Raw genomic sequence first — 24,154 nt, 5'->3', positions numbered from 1 at the left:
GGTCTGTAGATAATAGCTTAACCCTTTCAACCAATTGCCAGTCAGAAAATCTTTTTTTTTTTTTTTTTTTGGAGACAAGGTCTTGTCCTTTCTCCCAGGCTGGAGTGGCATCATCTTGGCTCACTGCAGCCTCAACCTCCTGGGCTCAAGCAATCCTCCCACCTCAGTCCCCCAAGTAGGTGGGACTACAGGCAAGCGCCATCACACCCAGCTAATTTTTTTGTTGAGATAAGTTTCACTGTGTTGCCAGGCTGGTCTTGAACTCCTGAGCTCTGGCAGTCTGCCCACCTTGGCCTCCCAAAGTGTTACAGGTGTTAGCCACTGCGCCCGGCCATTCAGAAAATCTTTGAATCCACCTATGACCTGGAAGCACCCTCTTCGAGGTATTCTGCCTTTCTGGACCAAATCAGTATACATATTACATGTATTGGTTGGTGTCTTATGCCTCCCTAAAATGTATGAAACCAAGCTGTAGCCTGACCACCTTGGGTACATGTTCTTAGGATCTCCTGGGGCTGTGTCATGTGCCATGGTCACTCATATTTGGCTCAGAATAAATCTCTCCAAATATTTTCCATAGTTTGACCCTTTGTGTCAACATATCCAAATCAGGCTATATGGTTGTTACTTGTTTTGTTTAGATTTTGAGCTACTAGATTGTAAGCTCTGCGAGGACAAGCAATGTATCTTTAAGGTAACATTGACTCTTTGGTGCCTTGGCATAGTATTTGCTACATAGTAGTCTTAATGTTTTTGGAATAAATGAATAATTTCAGCATCTTGTTTTTCCAAATATTTCTCAGCATTGCTATGGGCTGAATATAATCATATTTAGAGATAAGGTCCTTAAAAAGGTAATTTATGTTAAAATGAGGTCTTTAGGCTGGCCTCTGATCAATATGACCGGTGTCCTTATAAGAAGTAGAAATTTGGATAGAGATTTGTACAGGCACAGAGGGAAGACCATGTGAAGACACCAGAAGAAGACAGTCATCTAGGAACTAAGGAGAGAGGCCTTGGGATAACCCAGTCCTGCTGACAGCTTGGTCTCGGACCTTTAGCATTCAGAACTGTGAAAAAATAACTTCCTGTTGCTTAAGGAATCCTGTCTGTGGTATTTTGTTATGGCAGCTCTAGCAAGCTATATAAACATAATAGCAAATATCTGGATGACTAGATTATATAGTGTTTAGTTTTCTGACATGTCAAGAAAAATATTTCATTCAAGATGGTAACGACATATGCACCTTTATATTGCTTGACAGATAATATAAACTCAGTAATGGCATTGTGGAAAAGGACTGTAACAAACATGTTTCCATATCCTCATTTCTCTTTCTCAATAAAGTTCAGATTATTTCCCTTGGGCTTTATAACTCTCCGTACTATTACAAATTATTTTTCATAACTTGTATCTTGCTACTTCCCTTAGCCTATTCTAGTCTCAAGGAAATGAAAGTGTTTGCTGTTTTCTGTATATCCTTAACTTCCCACTTTCTTGCCTTCACTCATTGTTTATGGACTTTCAACACTGCTTTGTTCTATTCATTTAGTTAGTCCACAAGTATTTATTGATGCCTCAGTGTGTGCTGGAAACTGGGCTAGGAGCTGAAAGTATAATGATTAATAAAACCATAAGCCTTCTGCTGAAGGAGCTAATACTCTGGTAGGGGTAGACATTTAAGTAGGGTAACATAGGGCTCCAGGGAAGCAATGGACCAAGCCTTCGGTGGGGCGAGGGGAAGAGCTGCAGAAATGAGTCTAAGTCAGTGGTTCTCAAATGGGGATGAAAAGGGAGGAAGCATTTAACAATGTCTGGAGACATTTTTGGTTGTCACGACTTGGAGGTGGGTGTATGCTACTGGCATCTAGTGGGTAGAGATGCTGCAAAGCATATTACAGTGCACAAGATGGTCTCCCACAACAAATAATTATCTAGCTCACAAAGTTGATAGTGCTGAGGTTGAGAAATCCTGCTGTAAATCAAGTTGTAAAATTTGAGTAGGAAGGTGTTTCGCCAGCCAAAGAATGGCAGCATTTGCAAAGATCTACTAGAGTTGAGATACCATGATTTGGCTAACTGGACTGAGTTTAATGTGGCTGGAGCTCAATGTTTGAATGGGAAGGAATTAGGCTTGAGAGGTAAGCCTGGCAATGTTCAGAGTTAGAGGCCTCAGAGCCGTGTTGATAATTTGGGATGTCTTCTCTTTGGCTGTTTGGAGCCTTTGATGGAGAGTTTGAGGTAAATCTGTTGATAAGTAACTAGTAACCATTCTGAGTGTATCTGCAGACACTAATGGTAAAGCACTATGGCTGAGAATAACTATTCTAGCAAGTCTGAACTCTGGGTTACCCATCTAGTGAGGATCACTGATGAATCTGTGTAAGGGAGGATAACTGCTATGGTTTGAATGTGTCCCGTACAGATTCTGTTACTGAAGGGGCATTTAAAGTGAACCCACTTGAAGTAGGAATACAAATTTTATCATAGAGAGTGAGGGAACTTGACTGGGGCTTTGTGTTGGGGTCCTCAAGACCACCTCAGGCTCAGTGATTCACTAAAAGGACTCACAGAACTCAGAAAGCTGTTTATGCTCACAGTTATTGTTACTACAGCGAAAGAATACAGATTAAAATCAGTGCAGGGAAAAGGCAGATGGATGAAGTCCTGGAGAACCAGGAGTCAGATTCCAGGTAGGCCCTCCCAGTTGAATCACATGAGGAATGTCTCCCAACGACAATGCATGACAAAACATGTGAAGTATTACCAACCAGGGAAGCTCACCCAACCCAGGTGTCCAGGGTTTTTATTTGTCAGTCATGTAAACTTGTATCACCTGTGTGAACCTATCACCTGTGTGAACCTGTGCGCCTGACCTTAGTTACTCAGTCTCCAGCTCCTCAGAGGTCAGACAGGTACAGTGTGGCTCAAGGCTACCAGCAAAATACTCTTATGAGGAAGATATTCCACAAACTTAAGAGTTTCTCTCTCAGGAGCCTGTCATGGGTCAGTCCTCCTTTCTTTGAATGAATGGGGTTTGAGCAACCTTGGCCTGATGAATTAACACTTTACTGCATAGTTTTTTTTTTTTTTTTTTTTTTAAGTTAGGGAGGTTATAGTTTTGTCTTTCCCTGTTTTACTATGAGTTTTTAAAAATTGTGTAAAATATATATAATATAAAAGATGTTAATTTTAACTGTACAGTTCAGTAGCATTAAATGCATTCACATGTTATATAACTATCACTGTCATCCATCTCCAGAACTTTTTCATCATCCCCAAACTGAAAATTTGATGTGTTATTAAAAAATAGCTCCCCATTCCCTGATCCACCAGCTCCAGGTAACCACTGTTGTACTTCCTGTCTCTTTGAATTAGGCTGCCCCAGGCACCTCATATGTAAGTGGAATCATACGGGATTTGTCTTTTTAACTAGCTTCTTGCACTTAGTATAATGTCTTTTAAGTTTCATCCATGTTGTTAGCCAGTATCAGAATTTTATTCCTATTTAATGCTGATATAGCACAGGCTTTAATTTGAAAACATAAACTGAAGATGGTAAAAAGTATTTTTTAAAAATCTTATATTCAACAAAAGTTACATAATTGAAACTGTGCTAATCCTTAAAATGTAAAAGAAGTGACTTGAGTACTCATTTTAGGGACATAGTTTTTCTGACAAAATTATATAAGAACATAATACAGTATCCTTTACCAGGTCAAGAAGAGAGGGATGTTTTTGCAGAAATGTCCCTTGGCTTCTCTAGTTTTCCCAGGGGCCTCTCTCAGTTCTTAGAGAGTTAATTCATTCTCTTTTGAAGTACCTGTTGTATCATCCTTGAGAATTCTCCACAGTTGCTGTCTGGTCTAATTGTATCTGGTCTAACTCTGCCAGACATTCCTTTGTTAAAATGGCTTTGCATGTGATTAAAGCAGTTCTCTAGCATTGTTAAGTGACTGACTTGTTCAAATCCTGCATCTTTGGTGGTTTATAGTTCCAGTTTATGTTCATCCTACTTGTATAGTCTCATGTTTCCAGCATCTAAAAATCAGAGTGACATAAACAGGTTCCCAGAAGTAGATACTAGGTGGGTAGTTTGAATGGGGACTGGTCAGCTCATTGGTGAATATTTTTGTGTGTGACAGCTTTTGCCTCATCATTATAGGGTCATAGTTAATGAACATCTGGACCACGAGGATCCCTGTAGTTTTATTTGTGAGAGTATGGAGTGTTTGCTTAACAATCTGTTAGAGAATTTAGTTCACTTACATGTCCAGGGCCCAAAGTGAGTAAATGTTCCTCACAGAAACCTCTGGAACATGCTTCTTTAAGTTGTCATAATTTAAACTCTCAAAGTTGGGTGGACTGACAGAGGATTAAGAGTCTTTGGTTTTAAAACCTTTACCATTCTTATTTCTAATGCTCAGTCAGCTTACACCGTGTTCATAGTAATCCACTCTCAGTGTTCACAGGCCTAATGTGTTAACTATAAATAGAAAAATAGACTGCCAGCCTGTGGGAACCAGGCCTGTGCCAGGGAGGGTCATTATAAGAGGCAGTCACTCTTCACTTGAGAGGTTTAAAAACTGAAAATGATGGATATTTTTTCCTCACATCCTCGTGAAACAGTGATGCTTAATGTTCAAATATGTTATAACACAGGATGATTAGCAAGAAATCATCAACATAGTGAATTTGGGATTACTCACTTAAAAACAAGGAAAACGCTCCTCTTTCCCTCTCCAGTGCCTTAGTCAGATATTCTGGGGTTGCATGTGTAGGGTGGAACATTGGCTACAGCTCAGGAAGCAAGAGGGAGGAGATATCCATTCATGATCATCTTCAACAACTCTTAGCTCCAAGTTGGCATGCAGCTGTGTACAATTCAAGTCGGCAGGGAGCTGTGTACCATTCAAGTTGGCATGGAGCTGTATGCCATTTCTTTGGAGTAGTGCAGCACATCATCCCTTTATGATGGGGAAGAGTGGGGAGCACTGAGCCTGGTGCGCGCACAGGGTTCAGGAATGTCACTTGAGAGATGGCATTGGTTAGTAGTACTCACCCCGGGTTAGATCACTTTGGTTTGAATCCTGATTCCTTCCCCCATCCCCTGCCCTCCCCTCCACACCCTTTTCCTTTCCTTTCCTTTCTTCTCCTCTCCTTGTCCTCTCCTCTCCTCTCCTGTCCTCTCCCCTCCCCTCCCCTCCCCTCCTCTCCTCTCCTCCCCTCTCCTCCCCTCCCCTCCCCTCTGCTCCCCTCCCCTGCCCTCTCCCCTCTACCCTCTCCCCTCCCCTTCTTTTCCTAGACAGGGTCTCACTCTGTCACCCAGGCCAGAGTGCAGTGGTATGATCGTTGGCTCACTGTAGCCTTGACTTCCCAGACTGAAGCATTCCTCCTGGCTTCAGCCTCCCAAGTAGCTGGGACTGCAGCTCATCCAGCTAATTTTTTTGTTTTGTAGAGATGAGGTTTTGCTGTGTTGCCCAGGCTGGTCTTGATCAAACTCCTGGGCTCAAGCCATCCTCCTGCTTCAATGTGCTGGGATTTCAGGTGTGAGCCACCGCATCTGGCCCTGGTTCCCTTATTTACTAGCTTTTTGACATTGGACACATTTCTTAAACTTTCCAACTCAGTTTTATCTGTAAAATGGAGATAATAATAGTACTGCCTTATAAAGGTCAATGTGTTAATATTTCTGACGTGCTTAGAATAGAGCTTGGAACAACATAGTAAGTGCTACATTACACTGTGTACTGTTATCTTTATTGTTAATTTCTCAGGGGAGCCTTTGAAGACATTTCTAAATAGGTCAAATCTCTGCTTTATAAGATCTAATGACGTCACTTATCACAATGTTGATAATAAGTACCAGTAACTAGGTTTATTTGTTTCATTATGGGATTAATCAGATACTTTCTACATAAATGAGAGTAAGAACCATGTTTATTTTTTGTGCACATTGTTCACAAGGCCTGATAAGTGTTCAAGAAATATTTATTGAATGAATAAATATTTTCATAGTTATAAAGTAGTTCAGCAATAAGAAATAATTTCACCTCTAAAACTAGCAAAGATTGAAAAAAATAATGCCATCATACCTAGGCAGAGAGGTAGGAAATAGATGGTATCATGTACTGTAAGTAGGATCAGTCTGCAGCAGATCCTAGCTTAAAGGCAGTTTGACCAAAAGAACTACAGAAATTTCTTCTTTTGATTCTGTGTCTCAGCATTTATCAAAATGACATAGAGGTATGTAAAAAACAGTGAATATAAAAAGATGTTCATGAAGGCACTTACATTAGTTAATAATTAGAACAGGCTGGGTGCGGTGGCTCACGTCTGTAATCCCAACACTTTGGGAGGCTGAGGCGGGCGGATCACGAGGTCAGGAGTTTGAGACCAGCCTGACCAACATGGTGAAACCCCATCTCTACTAAAAATACAAAAATCAGCCGGGCATGGTGGTGTGCGCCTGTAATCCCAGCTACTCATGAGACTGAGGCAGGAGAATCGCTTGAACCCGGGAGGCAGAGGTTGCAGTGAGCTGAGATCGTGCCACTGCACTCCAGCCTGGGCGACAGAATGAGTGAGACTCCATCTCAATAATAATAATAATAATAATTAGAATAGAGCTAAACAAAATGTCTAAAAGTAAAGGATTGGTTAATTATAATATCTCCATCATTAAAAATTATGTAGAACCATGGTTCTCAAATGCACATTCTTATATTGGCTACAAACACTAGATAAAAACACAGATTCCCAAACCCAGCCTCTTGGTCAGTGACTCAGAATCTCTGTGGTTTAGCTAAGAAACAGGTCCTATATTTTCTAACAAGAATCCTAGGTGATTCCACTGCACAGCCTGATTTGGAAGAACCCTGGGCATTTTCATTGCACAGCCTGATTTGGAAGAACCCTAGATGATTTCACTGTACAGCCTGATTTGGAGCCACTGTTACAGTGTGTGCATTGGCTCCTAGTCAGCTGAGCCCAGGGGTCTTAAAACCAAATGAAATGACAACTAAGAAAAAAGAGTTAAAATCTGTGAGGACTCTGGAAAACAAGAAAGGAGGACTTCAGAAGAACTAAAAACAAAAATACTGCAAGAAGGGAAAAAGATTGAATCAGATTCTGACGACACAGAAAGGTAATTAGTGCTGAGCACCTAACACAAGTCAAAGAAAAGTCTTCTCCCCTAACTTTATCCTCCCAGAAAAATTAGTGGGTGAGTTCTTCCAAAAGGAACATAGACTGTCCCCAAACTGGAGCAGCAAGGCCTGGTTTGGAGGTGGTAGGCGTGGTTGCTTGTTCCATCTCCTGGGCACAGAGCATCTGTCTTAGAGCTTACCTCCAGGCAATATTTTGAAGGAGTGTCTCATTAAGAGTGAGTGTCATTTATAGTTTTAGTTGCCATGGACATTCCTGAGATCCCATGAGCAGAAGCCAGGCAAGTGGGAGAGTTGAGAAACAAGTAAGACTGAGACATTGCACTATACAGACTGGGTGATCATGGTGTTCACCCTCCTGCCTTGATAAATGCCTCTTGGAAACCAAGTGCCTCAGCTCCTTTCTGCTGCTGTAACAAAATATCTGAGACTGGGTAATTTATAAAGAACACAAATTTATTTCTCATATCTCTAGAGGCTGGAAAGTCCAAGATCAAGATTCCAGCAGGTTCATTGCCTTCTACTCCATGGATGGCATCTTCTCGTCTTCTCACAGTATGCTCACATGGCAGAAGGGGCAGAAAAGGGACAGACGCTGTGCCCTCGAATAGCAGAAGGACCTAAGCTAGTTTCCTCCAGCTCTTTTGTAAGGCACTAATCTATTCATAAGAGTGGAACCCTCATGACTTAATCACTTTTCAAAAGCCTTCACTTCTTGACCCGGTGTGGTGGCTCACGCCTGTAATCCTAGCACTTTGGGAGGCCAAGGCGGGCAGATCACTTGAGGTCAGGAGTTTAAGACCAGCCTGGCCAACATGGTAAAACCCCGTCTCTACTAAAAATACAAAAATTAGCTGGTCCTGGTGACACGTGCCTATAATCCCAGCTACTTTGGAGGTTGAGGCAGGAGAATCACTTGAAAACCTGGGAGACAGAGATTGCAGTGAGCCAAGATCGCACCATTGCACACTCCAGCCTGGGGGACAAGAGTGAAACTCTGTCTCCAAAAAAAAAGCTTCACTTCTTAAAACCACAATGGGGATTAGTTTCAACGTGAATTTTGGAGGGGATACATTCAAACCATAGCACCAAGTGAAGTTTAAAATACTGCATGACATCTTGCATCTCCCTTAAGTAGACCTCAGCTGGCTGTCAATTTCTGTCCCTGTTACCTGCAAGGTTGACTCAGCTTTCGGTTTCTCTCTACCACGCCTCCATACCCAGGGCAAAGTCTGCTGCCTGCACACAGGTAGCTACTGGCTGAGTTCTTTGAAGGGCACTGGGGTTCGGTTTGAAAGTTTTGCTACCAAATACACATGCCCTTTCATATTCACATCACTCCTACTTAATTCACAAGCTTTGCTCTCCACTTTTGTTGTAAATTGTATATAGTACAGCCCTCTCTTCACTTAGACTTCTTTGTAAAAATTATAATTTTTTGTAGAGATAGGGTCTTACTGTGTTGCCCAGGCTGTTCTCCACCTCCTGTCCTCAAGCAATCTTCCTGTCTCAGCCTCCCAAAGTGCTGGAATTACAGGCGTGAGCCACTGAGTCCAGCCCACTTAGGTTTCTTTAGTGAACTAGGCAAAAGATTGTACAGGCTTTCTGAGTCAGTTTGATTGCAATGAAAATGATGCATACTTGTTGAAAGATTTTAATCTAGGGAGTGTTGCAGTTGGATTGTTGACCCCTCCCCTCTCTGAATCATTGCTATGCTTAATGTAATCCTGAATGGGCAGGAGTGCCCTCTGTTCTTGTCAGATTGGGCCGGGGGTAGTGGGGCAGGGAGACACAATGCTAAGTAGAAGGTTGAGCGTACAGGTGGACAGAACAGGTGGGTAGACATATTTCAGATCAGAGTATTCATGAGAACCCAGTTGCATTTGTTCGTTCAGTATTCATTCAGTGTTTTGTTTTTGTTTTTGTTTTTTGAGACAGAGTGGCGCAATCATGGCTCACTGCAGCCTCAACCTCCCAGGCTCAAGTGATCCTCCCACCTCACCCTCCCGAGTAGCTGGGACTAACGGCACGTACCACCACACAAGGCTAATTTTTCCAGTCTTTTGTAGAGACAGAGTCTCACTCTATTACCTAGGCTGGCCTTGAATACCCAGGCTTAAGCAGTCCTCCCTGGTTGGCCTGCTAAAGTGTTGGAATTACAGGAACCACCACACCCAGCCCCATTCAGTGTTTCTTGAATGCCTTCTGTGTGTTAGGCTTTGTTCAAGGTGCTGAAGACAGTGCTGGGCAAAATTTCTACCCTCCCATAGCCTGCATTCAGGACTTAGAGAAGGATCACAGAGCACAAAGATGCCTGGCGCTGGCACACATCTGTCCAGCCCCTAAGCAGTGTATTTGTGTAATGATCTCTCAAATCCTAAAAAATATTTAGAAATCTAATTCTGGGATTCAGGCCTCAGCAGCCAGGAAGATGTCTCTGCCAGCTACTGAGATATTAGTTAGGGAAACATTAGGGTATATATCTCAGCTAACCAGATTCACAGAGGTGGATGAAAGCATCATCTCATGAGACAGTACCATGAGAAAAGGAATGCCAGGACCACTGATGAACCTAGTTTTAAGGTCAAAGCAAGGGCGATGAGCCAGTGACAGAAACTGAGAAGTAGCTGTAGGAATCTGAGGTAGGTCAACGCTGAGAAATCTGTAAATGTAACTTACGACATGAAAAACAAAAATATCGTATTTATACTTGACCAAATACTTGATAAAATTCAACAGCTTCTCCAACTAAGAAAGACAGAAAACATTTTTAACATAGTATAAGAAAATGTTATAGGAATAAATACCTAATATCATATTTAATATGATATGGCATACTGGACACTTTGCATAAAAGTTAGGAGTTAGAGGCTGGGCGCAGTGGCTCATGCCTGTAATCCCAGCACTTTGGGAGGCCGAGGCGGGTGGATCACGAGGTCAGGAGATCGAGCCCATCCTGGCCAACATGGTGAAACCCCGTCTCTACTAAAATACAAAAAATTAGCCGGGCATCGTGGTGCGTGCCTGTAGTCCCAGCTACTCAGGAGGCTGAGGCAGGGGAATCGCTTGAACCCGGGAGGCGGAAATTACAGTGAACCGAGATCGCGCCACTGCACTCCAGCCTGGAGACAGAGCGAGACTCTGTCTCAAAAAAAAAAAGTTAGCAATTAGAAAACAATTTTGAAAAATAAGAATAATGAGAAGGGGTTTGCCTTCTTGAATTTAAAGTATTCAGCTACAGTAATTTTAAATGGTATAGTATTAATTGTAAAATAGATAAGTAGATTAATGAGTCAGAATATACATTCTAGAACTATATGGGAAGAGATAAGGACATTTTTGTGCTTTTGCAAAGGGACCATAATACCAAACTAAAACCGTGCCAATTTTTAAATTCTTTTGCATTTCTCAGGAAAATGACCTCTCTACTTCTTTGAATATTTTCTAGAATGAGTGGTATGGCCCCAAATTGGGAGGCTTAGTCCTGTTACCAGTGACCTGAAATTCAAGTCATCTTGAAGTCTGTTAAGCCTATTTCAGAGTTTCTAAAATATTTCATTTTATGAATAAAAATAGGTTACTCACATTCCCAACATTGTCACTGACTCACCATCTCTCATCTGGAACAATTATACCACTTTCAGCACTCACCATCCACATACCTAAAAATAAGAGTCAGAATGGAGGGGCTATTAAAATGATATACACCGTAGCTTCAGATCTCATTCCCATGAGCAAATATTTCACAGTGATAAGAAAGACCTGTCCTCCCTTCCTGAGAGCTAGTGAAGATATAAGAATTAATTTGTATATTATATAACACTTTGGGTACAACACTTTGGGTACAAAGTGTTATATAATATTAACTTATTACCACATTTAAAATGCTAATTTAAGGTTCACCCACTCTGCACAAAGAAAATACATGCCTGTATGTTTCATCTTTTTCTACACCCTTCAGAAGTGTAGCAGCAATGCAAATCAGAAGCTTTGTAAAACATAGTAGTTTTGAAAACCAGCGACCAGGGATGAGTTCTTGGAATTGAACCAGCCCTGCAGGTTCTTCTACGTAGACATGTGAAGGATGTGTTGGAGTCAAGGGTGACTTGCAGGATTTGGGCTTCAGCATTTGAAGGGATGGTAATGCCATTTACTGAGATATTAATTTGTATATTAATTGTCTGATAACCAGATCCACAGGGGTGAAGGAGAGCCTCATCTAGTGAGACTGTGAGAAGAAAACACACTGATAAACTTTGGTTTTAAAGGTCAAAATAGAGTGATGTGCTCTAGCAAAGGAAACCAAGAATAGCAGAATAAGGAAAGGCAGTATCATGGAAGCTAAGGGAAGAGAGGGTTTCAGGTGAGGCAGAGAACAGCTCTGATTGCTGCTGAGAAGCCAAGAGAAGAGGACTGAGGAGTGCCAATGGAATGTCTTGATATAGAGGTTATTGGTGACCTTGGCCAGGGCAGTTCCAGTGGAGTCTGGGGAGGCACATGTATTTCACTTCGTTCTCTGAAATCTGGGATCAGCCCACCTATAGTTTATTTACCAAGGTGAGGCTGTATTTTCAAGCATCGGGGACAGATTCTTTGTTATGAGACACTGTTACTCTGTTAAGCCTTGGAAAATTCCATCAGGAGAATGAGGCTATGTTAAAGGCAATTAAAAATGTTAAACATCACTCACTCTGAGACAGAATTTTCAGATTTTCTATTTACTATACTTCTTTGAGTGGGCTGTAAAGTATGAATCATGTCAAATCTCGCCCATTGATGAGAAAACCACTTTAAAATGTGATGGAATAATATTGCTAGTCATCACATGGGGAACAATTTTAGTGAGTGGAATGCCATTGCAATTCATTTTAATCCTTTTCTGATAGTGTATACTAAAAACCTACTTAGTATAAATTATAGAAATTAAAAAACATGAATAATTGGGAAAGTTCTTAAGAATTTTGAGGTATTTATAAGTATTTTAGGTAGCTGCACTGATTTTTTTTTTTTGAGACAGTGTCTCACTACGTTGCCTAGGCTGGTCTTGAACTCTAGGCCTCAAGCAGTCCTTCTGCCTTGGCCTGGCCTGCACTGATATTTTTGAAGCTGCTTTTTTTTTCTTTCTTTCTTTCTTTTTTTTTTTGAAGAGATAGGGTCTTGCTGCGTCATCCAGGGTGGAGTGCAGTGGTATGATCATAGTGCACTGTAACCTCAAACTCCTAGGCATAAGCAGTCGTCCTCCCTCAGCCTCTCGAGTAGCTAGGACTACAGGTTCGTGCCACTGCCTCTGGCTAATTTTTTAAATGTTTTATAGAGAAAGGGTCTCCAGCTGGTCTCAAACTCCTGGCCTCAAGTGATCCTACAGCATTGGCCTCCCAAAGTGCTGAGATGACAGGCATGAGCCACCATACCTGGCCTTGCATTTTTGATATAGTATCAGTATCAAATTATTGACTAAGATCAAGGTGTTTGTTTTCCACGACCGTAGAAATTATATTACAAATTATTTTAAAAATTAATTTTCTTGGCAAAGGTATAACTAGTTTGCGTCACATAACTGTATTTCAAGTTAGGACTTAAACTGGATCAGTTTGTCAAAGAGCTGGTGAGCAGCATTTGTTAGGAGATGGGTAGGTGAAGTATGGTAGAAGTGGTTAGGGTAAGAATTACTTTAGATCATGGCATCTATTATCCTGAGTCTGTGGGATGCTAGAATATTGCAAGGTAGTTGCTAAGGGTGGATAACTTTTGATAGGTATCATGGAAGACTTCCAGAATCTTTCTTAGGACTTTTGGTTGTGCTTTTCCTTCTGACTGGAAAAACCTTTTCTCTCTGTCTGTCCCCTCCCTTCTTCATCTGTGAATTCTTGCTAATTCTTCAGCAATTAACTTAAATACCACTTTCTCAGAGAAGCTTACACTGAAAATGGAACAGGTTTTTATGGTTTTATGCTCTCTTAGCACTCAGTGTATTGTCTTTGCAAATTTTTTTTTTTTTTTGAGATGGAGTCTTGCTCTGTTGCCCAGGCTGGAGTGCAGTGGTGTGATCTTGGCTCACTGCAAGCTCCGCCTCCCAGGTTGACGCCATTCTCCTGCCTCAGCCTCCCGAGTAGCTGGGACTACAGGCACCCACCACCACACCCGGCTAATTTTTTGTATTTTTAGTAGAGGCGGGGTTTCACCGTGTTAGCCAGGATGGTCTCAGTCTCCTGACCTCGTGATCTGCCTGCCTCGGCCTCCCAAAGTGCTGGGATTACAGGCGTGAGCCACCCCGCCTGGCCTGTCTTTGCAAAATTCTTAATAGAACTGCAGCAGAATTATTTCTTGTATCATTAGTTCTTTGTTTCTTCCTGCCTTGCCACCATGAGTTCCATGTGAGCACAGTTCATGACTGTCTTATTAATGGCAGTATCCCCAGTGCCTAGTGGCCCACTGTCATACAATATTTATTGAATAGAAATGCTACTGAAAAGCCCATATGATTTCTCTTAAAAGAAACTCGGGCTGGGTGCAGTGGCTCACGCCTGTAATCCCAGCACTCTGGGAGGCTGAGGCGGGCATATCACCTGAGGTCAGGAATTTGAGACCAGCCTGGCCAACATAGTGGAACCCTGTCTCTACTAAAAATACAAAAATTAGCCAGGCATGGTGGTGGGCACCTGTAACCCCAGTTACTCAGAAGGCTGAGGCAGGAGAATCGCTTGAACCCAGCATGCAGAGGCTGCAGTGAGCCGAGATCGTGCCATTGCACTGCAGCCTGGGCAACAGAGTGAGACTCTGTCTCAAACAAACAAACAAACAAAAAAACTCTGGGATTGACGGATTGATGGTTCAGAGAGCTGCAGAATAGATCATATAGTTGGTATAAGGGCCTATTTGCATGGCTCCCAGAGACGGAGATGTCTGGGTAAATGAGCCTTGTTTTATAATGTTGCTTTAAATTTAGGAGTGACTTGAGTCTAAGAAGTCAGAATGTTAAATGAGAACCTCATTTGTGCCTGAGTGCACTGTGCTGTATTGTATATGTTCGATGTCTGGGCCTCACTTCGTGAGTGTATTGCACTATATTGTGTATTATTCTCTGTAGTTACATGGTAGACCACCAAAATGGGGGGAAAGCCCCTAATTTCAGGTGAGCAATTATGAAGTGATTATTTTTTTCACATTTTATAGATATAAATTCATTTAATTCTCATAATAACACTGTGAAGTCAGTATTCTTATCATTTTACAGATAAGGAAACTAAGGGACCGAGAGGTAAAATAACTTGCCCAAGGTCACATAGCTAGCAAGTGGCCAGAACTAGGATTTAAACCCAGGCCATCTGGCAGTGGAGTCCAGGCTCTTCACCCCTGCACTGTCCCAGCTCACATGAGTTGCATCTCACACACACCCAGAAGAGCCTGTGGGCAGAACTTCTTAAGTTTTATGCATATCAGTTTGGGTTTAGGGCAGGGCAATTGAGATTCTAGAAAGCCTAATGTGATCCTCACCTATTCAGAATACTTGGAACTTCTGCCACCGAGGCCCTTTGAAGAGACCCAGAAGCTTTTATCTGCGTTGGTCAGTGGAGAATGTTGCTGATTCTCTGCTTTGTACTCGAATGGTCTGACTTCCTTCTGTATTCATTCTTCTGTAAACAAGGTTTATAGGTAATCTGAAACATACTGTTGACATCTGTCAAAATTGATTGTATGTCTTTTCCTTCTTTTTTGTTTTTGTTTTAGGGGAAGTAGAAGTTATGTCAGGATTTTTTTTTTTTTTTTCCTTTTTGTGGAGATGGAGTCTTGCTATGTCATCTAGGCTGTTCTCAAACTCCTGGGCTCAGGCGGTCCTCCCACCTTGGTCTTCCAAAGTGCTGAGATTACAGGCATGAGCCACCTAGCCTTTATGAATGTGTTTTAAATCACAGTTTAAGCTCAAACATTTAATTCCCTTTCATCTTAACTTTCTGTCTCTCTCTCTCTCTCTCTCTCTTTCTCTCTCTCTCTCTCTCTCTCTCTATATATATATATAAATTTTTTTTAATTGAGACAAATTTTCACAGTGTTGCCCAGGCTGGTCTTGAACTCCTGGGCTCAAGTGATCCTCCCACCTTGGCCTCCCAAAGTATTGGGATTATAGGTGTGAGCCTGTAATATTTTCTTATCTCTATAATAAAGTCTGAAGTCTTTAACGTGACTTGCAATACCCTCATGATTGGAATTGCATCAAACCTATAGATAAATTTGGGAATAATTGCAAACCTAATGATTTTGACTCTTCCAATCCACTAATACGGTATATCTTTCTGTTTATTTAGGTCATGTTTAATTTCTGTCAGCATTGTTTTGTTGTTTTTAGTATAGAAGTCTTGGGCATCTTTTGTAAGAATTATTCCTTGGCATATATTTTGGCACTACTATAAGTAGAATTTCTTTAAATATAATTTTTAAATATTTTACTGCTAGTATGTAGAAAATAATTGAGCTCTTAATATTAATCTTGTATCCTTTACTTTGCTAAATTCAAGTTCTGGCAGTGCTTTGTGAATTCTCGGTGATTTCTGCATAAACAGCCATGTTATTTACATATATTATAGGATCAGTTTTACTTCTTTTGTTCCAATTTTTCTGCCTTTTCTCCTCCCTCCTCACCCCCGACTATATTATTTCAGTGCTAGGACCTCTAGTACAATGTTGAATAAGAGTGATACAGGTGGGCATTTTTGCCTTATTCCTAATCTTAAAAGGAAATAATTGTCTTTTACATTAAATATATTAGCTGTAGATTTTGTACAGATGCTCTTTATCAGTTTGAGGGAATTCCCTACCATTATTAGTTTGCTAAGAGTTTTTATCATAAAGGGGTACTGAATTTTGTCAAATGCTTTTTTCTGCATCTATTGAAATAATTGAGTGGTTTTTCTCCTGTAGACTGCTACTATGTTGAATTACATTTGCTCACGTTTTGTAAAGGATTTTTACATCAATACTCATGAGGAATATTGATCTATAATTGTCTTTATTATATTGGCTTTGTCAGGTTTTGGTTTTAAAAGTTATGCTGGCATCCTCAAACAAGTTGAAGGAAGTGCTTTCTCTTCCCCCTATATTTTTGAAAATATTTGCATAATTTTTGTGTTATTTCTTCCTTGAATATTTGATAGAATTTACCAGTGAAACCACCTGAGCCTTCTTTTTGGAGAAGGTTTTTTAAGTCAATTTCTTTTGTAGGCATATAGTTACTTAGGTTTTCTGTTTCTTTTTGTGTCAATTTTGTCATGCATCAGCAGTAGAGATCTAGTGGCATTAAAACACAGCAACAACAAACTCTAAAAGGTTCAGAACCTTGTAAATAGAGAGACTACAAGGATTTTTGGGTAAATTGTTGTGACTGAAGTCAGGTGGAAGCTAACTAGGGACTCACTGTTATTTCGTTATTAATTAGTTTTGTCATCTTTTGAAAAAGTGACATAATCCTTTCATACCTTTTTTTCTGTAAAGAAATTTTTCTCAAACTTTTGAAAGAAAAAGTATTTTCATGGACCTTTGTGACTAGTGCTGGCTTAAATAGTTTTTATCATAATGCTACTTAAATGTATGTAAACATAAAATTTATAGTTCTGATACAGCTATAAATCAAAATGTACTTACAAATTCAACTTAAATCTATCTAACCAGATAAGATCAAATTAACAACATTAATTTATAGGGAACCAGACTTGAGACAGTATCTTCCTACTATTGTAATACCGGTGGCCATGTAATATAAATAAGAGCATGGGCTCTAGAGTAAGACTTAAGTTCAGATATTGGCTCTGCCATTTACTTTGTGCAAGTGACTTATTTATTTCTAAAATGAGGATAATTAATTTAGTCAAATTAGAATTATTGATAATAATTAGGATTCTTGGTGTGATGAGTCATAACATTGCTTGGCAAATAAGAATTGTCTAAAAAATATTAGCTTTAGTTGCAATTATTGTTGCATTATTGTTCTACTGAAACCTAATGATTAATTTTGGGTTTAATGGTAGAAAGTCTGATTCAATATTTAATGTGCTTCTGATTTTGGCTTTCATAATATAAATGCTAATACATAGATTGTCTACTTGCCTAAGTTCATAGCATTGCTAACATAGTGTATTATACTTAACCTAAACTCCACCAGCTAGAACTCCTTGAATTTCAGGGTTTTTTGTTTTTTGTTTTTGTAGAAACGGGGTGTTACCACCTTGCCTAGGCTGGTCTCAAACCCCTGGGCTCAAACAATCCTCCTTCTTTGGCCTCCCAAAGTGCTGGGATTACAGGCATGAGCCACTGACCTGGCCTGAATTTCAGTTTTTAATCAAGTGTCACTTGATAACTCTGTAAGTATCTTATCCAATCATTGCCCATGTCAGATATGGGGAAGTGCCACCTGAAGTTATTTTTTAATTCTTGAAAATGTAGAAGCAGCATTGTTTTTCAGCATAGAGATTATCATTGACTGCTGATGGCAGTCAGTAGATTTTAAAAACTTTATTCTCAGAATTTAAAAAATACCTTGATTGTCTTATTGTTGATTTCAATTTGTATGAAACTTACAATATATTGAAGTAGAGTGATAACTATTCTTTTGACTCAATATATTTAATTGCCTTAATATATCAGCTAATTATTCTCTCAAAACTACTAGTCAACATGATTGCCAGGTTGAAATATATTGATAGTAATTCTGGAAAAATATTTTCATTTTATGGTACTCAAAGTTTAAGAGCCTCTCCATGAGATTGGCGATGGATTTAAGAATATAATAAAAGCAACTTAATGTTTACTACCTTTTGATTATTTATTTATTTATTTGAGACGGAGTCTCGCTCTGTCGCCCAGGCTGGAGTGCAGTGGCGCGATCTCAGCTCACTGCAAGCTCCGCCTCCCGGGTTCACATTATTCTCCTGCCTCAGCCTCCCCAGTAGTTGGGACTACAGGCGCCCGCAACCACGCCCAGCTAATTTTTTGTATTTTTAGTAGAGACGGGGTTTCACCATGTTAGCCAGGATGGTCTTGATCTCCTGACCTCGTGATCTGCCCGTCTTGGCCTCCCAAAGTGCTGGGATTACAGGCATGAGCCACCGTGCCTAGCCTATCTTTTGATTCTAAAGATTAGTGAATATTAATAAAATTAAATGTATAATCTTTAATAAAATTTATAATTTTATCCACCTGGTCTTTTATTTTCACTTTAGCATTTTGTTGTTATAGCTATGAGGGCCTTCAGCAAAGGTACTATTTTACTATTGTATAGTAGCTTCTACCTGGTTAATAGGTTCTTTAGAGTTCTCCCCGCCTTTACAATTTGGTGCCTTGATTCTGCCACATTTTTACATTTTTTAACTGTTCCAACATCTTCATCCAAATATTGTGCCATAAATTCATGCCTGTAGTCCCAGCTACTCTGGAGGCTAAGGCAGGATAATTGCTTGAGCCTGGGTGTTCAAGAACACAGTGAACTGCATTTCAGCCTGGGCAGCAGAGCGAGACCCTGCCTCAAAAAAATACTGTGCTGTAATGTATATGATTTTCTGTGAACATGTAGTATTTATTTCAACTCCTTTTCTTTTCTCATTGCCCTACAACACTTAAAAGTAGTATATTACTCCACCATCACATTATGTTATTTTTATGATGTCAAATCAGGAGGACTTTTGTTTTAAAATTATTAGTGCAAAAGAGAAATGTTTTATTTATATGTGATAAGATGAATACAGCATGAACAGGTTTTCTAACAAATTGAAAGTTGAGTGATGTCACTTAAGGTGATTATGGGCCCTAATGTGAGGCAAAGGGGTGTTTAAATTACATGGCAGTACATGGATATATGATTATTTCGATGATTAATAATATGCTCATATTAATTATTTTTTATTATGATAAAAATGAAAAGTGGTAAAAACATTATGACATAGAATTAAGGACCTTCCAAGAATTTATTTGTGGAATCTCTAATCTGAGTAACAGTTATACTGGAGTATGGTGCAGAATAAGTGAAGGATTATACTCTAAGGTGTCAAAAACCAGGGAGGAATGTATTATTTTGTGTGTATTAATTAGTAATTGAGTTCAGCTATATATAACAACTCCCCAGCTCCCTAAGACAGGGTGAAACAAAACAAAACAAACAAAAATAAGAAAAAACTCCAACAACAGTGGCTTAAACAAGATCAAGAGTATATCTTTCCCTTATAAATAATAAGGATCCCTGAAGCAGGCAGTTCAGAGCTGATGTCGTGGCTCAAGGGCGTCACCAGGGAACCAAGCTCCTTCCTGATGTTCTCTGCCATTCTTAAGTTCTTCTTTATGCTCCCAGGAGGCCTCTGTAGTTCCAGTCATCCTATCTTTTTCCACTTGGAAAGAAAGGGAAAGAACTAAGGGGAAAAGGTAAAAACCAGACGAATCTGTGTTTCAAGAGCTTTCCCAAAACCCCACCCAGTGACTTCTATTTAGGAGCTGATCATAATCCGGAAAGAAACAACCACGAGCACCATACTCCCGAATAAAAATCCCTAAAGTCTAAAATCCTGAAAATCAATCCTGAAAGATCAAAATCCTGAAAATACAGGCCGGGTATGGTGGCTCACACCTGTAATCCCAGCACTTTGGGAGGCCGAGGTGGGTGGATCACGAGGTCAGGAGATTGAGACCATCCTGGCTAACATGGTGAAACCCCATCACTACTGAAAATACAAAAAGTTAGCCGGGCATGATGGCAGGTGCCTGTAGTCCCAGCTACTTGGGAGGCTGAGGCAGGAGAGTGGCGTGAATCCGTGAGGCGGAGGTTGCAGTGAGCCGAGATTGTGCCACTGTACAATCCAGCCTGGGCGACAGAGGGAGAATCCATCTCAAAAAAAAAAAAAAAAAAAAAAAAAAAAAAACCCGAAAATACAATTCTGGAAAAAATTTAAAGGATACTTATTTTACATTTTTAAAAATTTTTATTTTTATTTGAGAAACATAAAAACACAGCAGAACACTTCATAGGTCACTTTATAAAATAAAATAGGCAATATTAGCATACAAATTTTTGCAAACGGAAACACTCAGGTATACTAATGACAGTTTCATGGGTATAACAGTTATGAGCAGATGAACCATATTCAGGAAGAAATAGCTTTTACAACTGAGGTCATCTGAAATACTGTGACAGACAACCTCAGTCTTTTGATGACATCCATCAAAACCGTGACGGGTCATCACTGCATATGCAGTCCAAAGAGCTACTAAGATCTTGAGAAATTTTATTTTTCACAAATGCAGATATATGAAAAGGATATCTCTTCATTTATTAAGGACATTTCAGTGCTTTTATGTACACAGACAGTGCTTACACACAGTCAACATTGTGGTAATGTACCTTTTTGGAGTCAAATTTGCAAAAAGTACATAAAATAAATTAGAACTCTGTAAGTCTTCCCGATGTTTATACCTCCAGTTTTGGAAATGATAAGATGAAATACATAGCATAGCACATTGTAAGATAAATAGTGCTTGGCCCAGCATGGTGGCTCAAGCCTGAAATCCCAGCACTTTGGGAGGCTGAGGTAGATCGCTTGAGCTCAGGACTTAAAGACCAGCCTGGACAACATGGCAAAACCCCATCTCTACAAACAAAAAATTTAATACAAAAATTAGCCAGGTGTGGTGGTGTGCACCTGTGGTCCCAGCTGCTAGGGAGGCTGAGGTGGGAGGGTTACCGGAGCCCAGGGGGCAGAGGTTACAGTGAGCTGTGATCTCACCACTGCACTCCAGCCTGGGCAACACAGCAAGACCTTGTCTCAAAAAAAAAAAAAAAATCTGCCAATTTAAGAATAGGAAAACTAAAAATTAAAAAAAAAATTGACATATGACAATGTGTGTTACAGGGATATATTATGGCAGTTGCATGGAGGTAGTCTGTAAGAACTGGCCGACTTTCATGATCATTAACTGTATTTTGAAGTGTTGCATCTTGATGAATAGCTGCTTTTTGTCTTTTCGGACATGGCTCTCGTTGGAGAATATGTTCACATTCCTTCTATATGTGGTACTGTTCTTTTTGAAATTCTTGTATGATTCCGTATACAACAACATGAGCATTGCCTATTAAATTTCCCCGTTTTCTGTGCCATGCTTCTGTATTGTGAGTAGGTGGAAATTCATTCTACATGTACTCATACAGAGACCACAAATTTGGCAGAAGCAATACTGGTGATGAAACAGCAACACCATTGCATTAAGTGTCTTCTTATCCTATTGTGCACATAATTATTTTTGAACTAGTCAGTACTTTGCTGGCTTCTTCAGGCAATATGGCTTTAATTCATTAAAAGCTTCTGGAACGTCATCTTGCTGAAAGGAATGCCAGTGCAGGCAAATGACGCTTTTAACTGAAGTTTGTATCATTGCCATATCATTGTAGCCAATCCGCTGATCTGAATTTCCTGCCAAATGCATTAGGCTGAATGGGAAACACAAACTTTATTGGTAACACTTTGAAATTCCTTTTAGAATTCTTTTTAATTTCTTTTTTTGAGACGAGTTTTGCTCTTGTCGCCCAGGCTGGTGTGCAATGGCATGATCTTAGCTCACTGCAACCTCCGCCTCCCGGGTTCAAATGATTTTCCCGCCTCAGCCTCCCGAGTAGCTGGGATCACAGGTGTGCGCCTCCGTGCCTAACTAATTTTTTTTGTATTTTTAGTAGAAACAGGATTTCACCACATTGGCCAGGCTGGTCTCAAATTCGTGACCTCAAGTGATCCACCCACTTCGGCTCCTCAAAGTGCTGGGATTACAGGTGTGAGCCACTGCACCTGGCCCAAATCAGCATTTATTAAGTGCTTTACTTTTTCTTGTCATTAATACATAATTGAGTGGATAAGTTCTAGAATTTTCAGATCTAACAGGGATATGAATTGTATATAGTTGATAAACAGTGGGAATGATTTTGAAAGTGCAATTTATTAGCTAACGTGAAGCATGTGCTAGTTCTTCTGTGTTAGATTTAGTGGTAAATATAAGAAATCTGTCTTTGACAGTCAAATCACTAATCAAGAATAGTTCACCATTTAATGTTTTTTGTTTGTTTGTTTTTTAACATTGAAGAACCTCAGTATCAACAAGTATCTTTGGTTCAGAAGGTCACTGAACTTGTTGAATTCTTTTTATTTTCTGCTAGAGGGCGTTTTTTGAATGGAAGCATGGTGCTATACGTGAAGGGGCAGAAGTCTTACATGATTGAATAATTTGGCCGGGGAGATTTCTTGCACTTTTGGCCTGTGTTTTCACTTCTGTGATCTTTGAAACACTTGCTGCACTTGTATTTGGAGGGTGGTTGTGGTCTACAGATTTTGTAAGTATATGCTATCCATCTGAAAGTCTGCTTGTTGCTTGGCTGCTGCAGTTAAGCAATTTTCTGCTTGTGCAGTACCAATAATAATTAGCTTTTAAACTTTTATCTTTCACCATTTAGTAACCTTGTATATTTAACTTATCACAGCCCTTTTGCAAGGGAACATTTCATAGTCTCTTCTGTTGTGTTGTAAGGAATACAGTAAGAAGGAATGATACTTGGCTTTGCCAGTACCAAATCTGTATTAGTCAAGATTCTCCAGAGAGACAGAACTAATAGAATATGCATATATACATGAGAGGGGATTTATTAGGGGAATTGGCTCATGGGATTATGTGGCTGAGAAGTCTTACAACAGGCTGTCTGCTAGCTGGAAACCCTGGGATGCTGGTATAGTGGTTCAGTCCAAATCCAAAGGCCTCAGAACCAGGGAAGCTAATGATGTGACTCTCAGCCTGAGGCTGAAAGGCCGGGACCTGGGAACTGCTGGCGTAAGTCCCAGAGTCCAAAGGCTGGAGGCCTCCAGTTCTGATGTCCAAGGCAGCGAAAGAGAAGCCTGTGCTAGCTCTCAGAGAGAGAACAATTCACCTTCTGTATTTGTTCTGTCTGGGGCCCCAGCTGATTAGATGGTGCCCGCCAACATTCAGGCGAGATCTTCACATAATCCACTCAGACTCACACACTAATCTCTCCTGGAAACACCCTTACAGACACACCCCCAAATAATGCTTTACTAGGTTTCTAAGTCTTCCTTAATCCAGTCAAATTGACACCTGAATTTAAGTCCACAAGTTCACCCCATGTCAGTTTATCACTCATATGCATTTCCTTAAACCATACTTAATTTCCAAATAAAGACAATAACAAGGTAATAGTTCCACCTAACATGATGTAGCTATCCTATGATTGTGATTTTGGGGATGTTAGACTTTAGGGATTTTGATCTTTTGGGATTTCAACATTTGGAACTGTGGCGTTCAGAATTTTGTCTTTCAGGATTATGATCCGAACCCCTTCCATTTACGTGTCCTTGGCCATGACTGTGTCATAGGGCCACCCTTGCTCCAGGGGAAGCTGGGAAAAATATTTTAGTGAGCACATTGCTGCCTTAACAAATTTGGACTCTCTGTGAGGAGTAAGAGAGAATGGACACTGGGTAGGTAAAATAGCAGTCTCTGCCACACCAATTAAATATTAATAGCTATGTTAAGTTCAAAACAGACTGGGGTGCAGTAGCTCATGCCTGTAATCCCTGAGCTTTGGGAGGCTGAGACAGGAGAATTGCTTGAGCCCAGTTCAAGACCAGCTTGGGCAACCTAGGGACACCCCTAGGTTAAAAAATAAAAAATAAAAAAAAAATAAAAACAAAAAATAAAAATAAAAATAAAAAATAAAAAAATAAAAGTTCAGAACAAACACACAAACCAATCTATGTCTTTTTTTTTTTTTTAACATTTCTACTTTGGTAACCAAAGTTATATGAAAGGAACATAAATAAGTCTAAATTTCTAGAGTATGAAGGAAATGTAAGATCATGTAGTCCTGGCATTTTAGGCTTAGAGATAATTAGTGCCTTGTCTGAGACCACAGGAGCAGTTCCAGGCTTGGGATTTCACGTTCCTGACTCCCACGCCAGTC

The 24,154-nt window shown here is 40.1% G+C and overlaps 1 protein-coding gene across 4 annotated transcripts in view; it reads left to right on the top strand.

Annotated features, from left to right (window-relative positions):
• Window positions 1-24,154, top strand: part of KIAA1958 — a 174,988-nt gene that overhangs the window by 57,569 nt on the left and 93,265 nt on the right. The window lies entirely within an intron of this gene.

The sequence above is a fragment of the Pan troglodytes genome, chromosome 11 (assembly GCF_028858775.2).
Source record: "Pan troglodytes isolate AG18354 chromosome 11, NHGRI_mPanTro3-v2.0_pri, whole genome shotgun sequence".
Classification (NCBI taxonomy): Eukaryota; Metazoa; Chordata; class Mammalia; order Primates; family Hominidae; genus Pan; species Pan troglodytes.
Note: the sequence above shows the minus strand (reverse complement) of the source record. Positions and strands in the feature narration are given on the sequence as shown.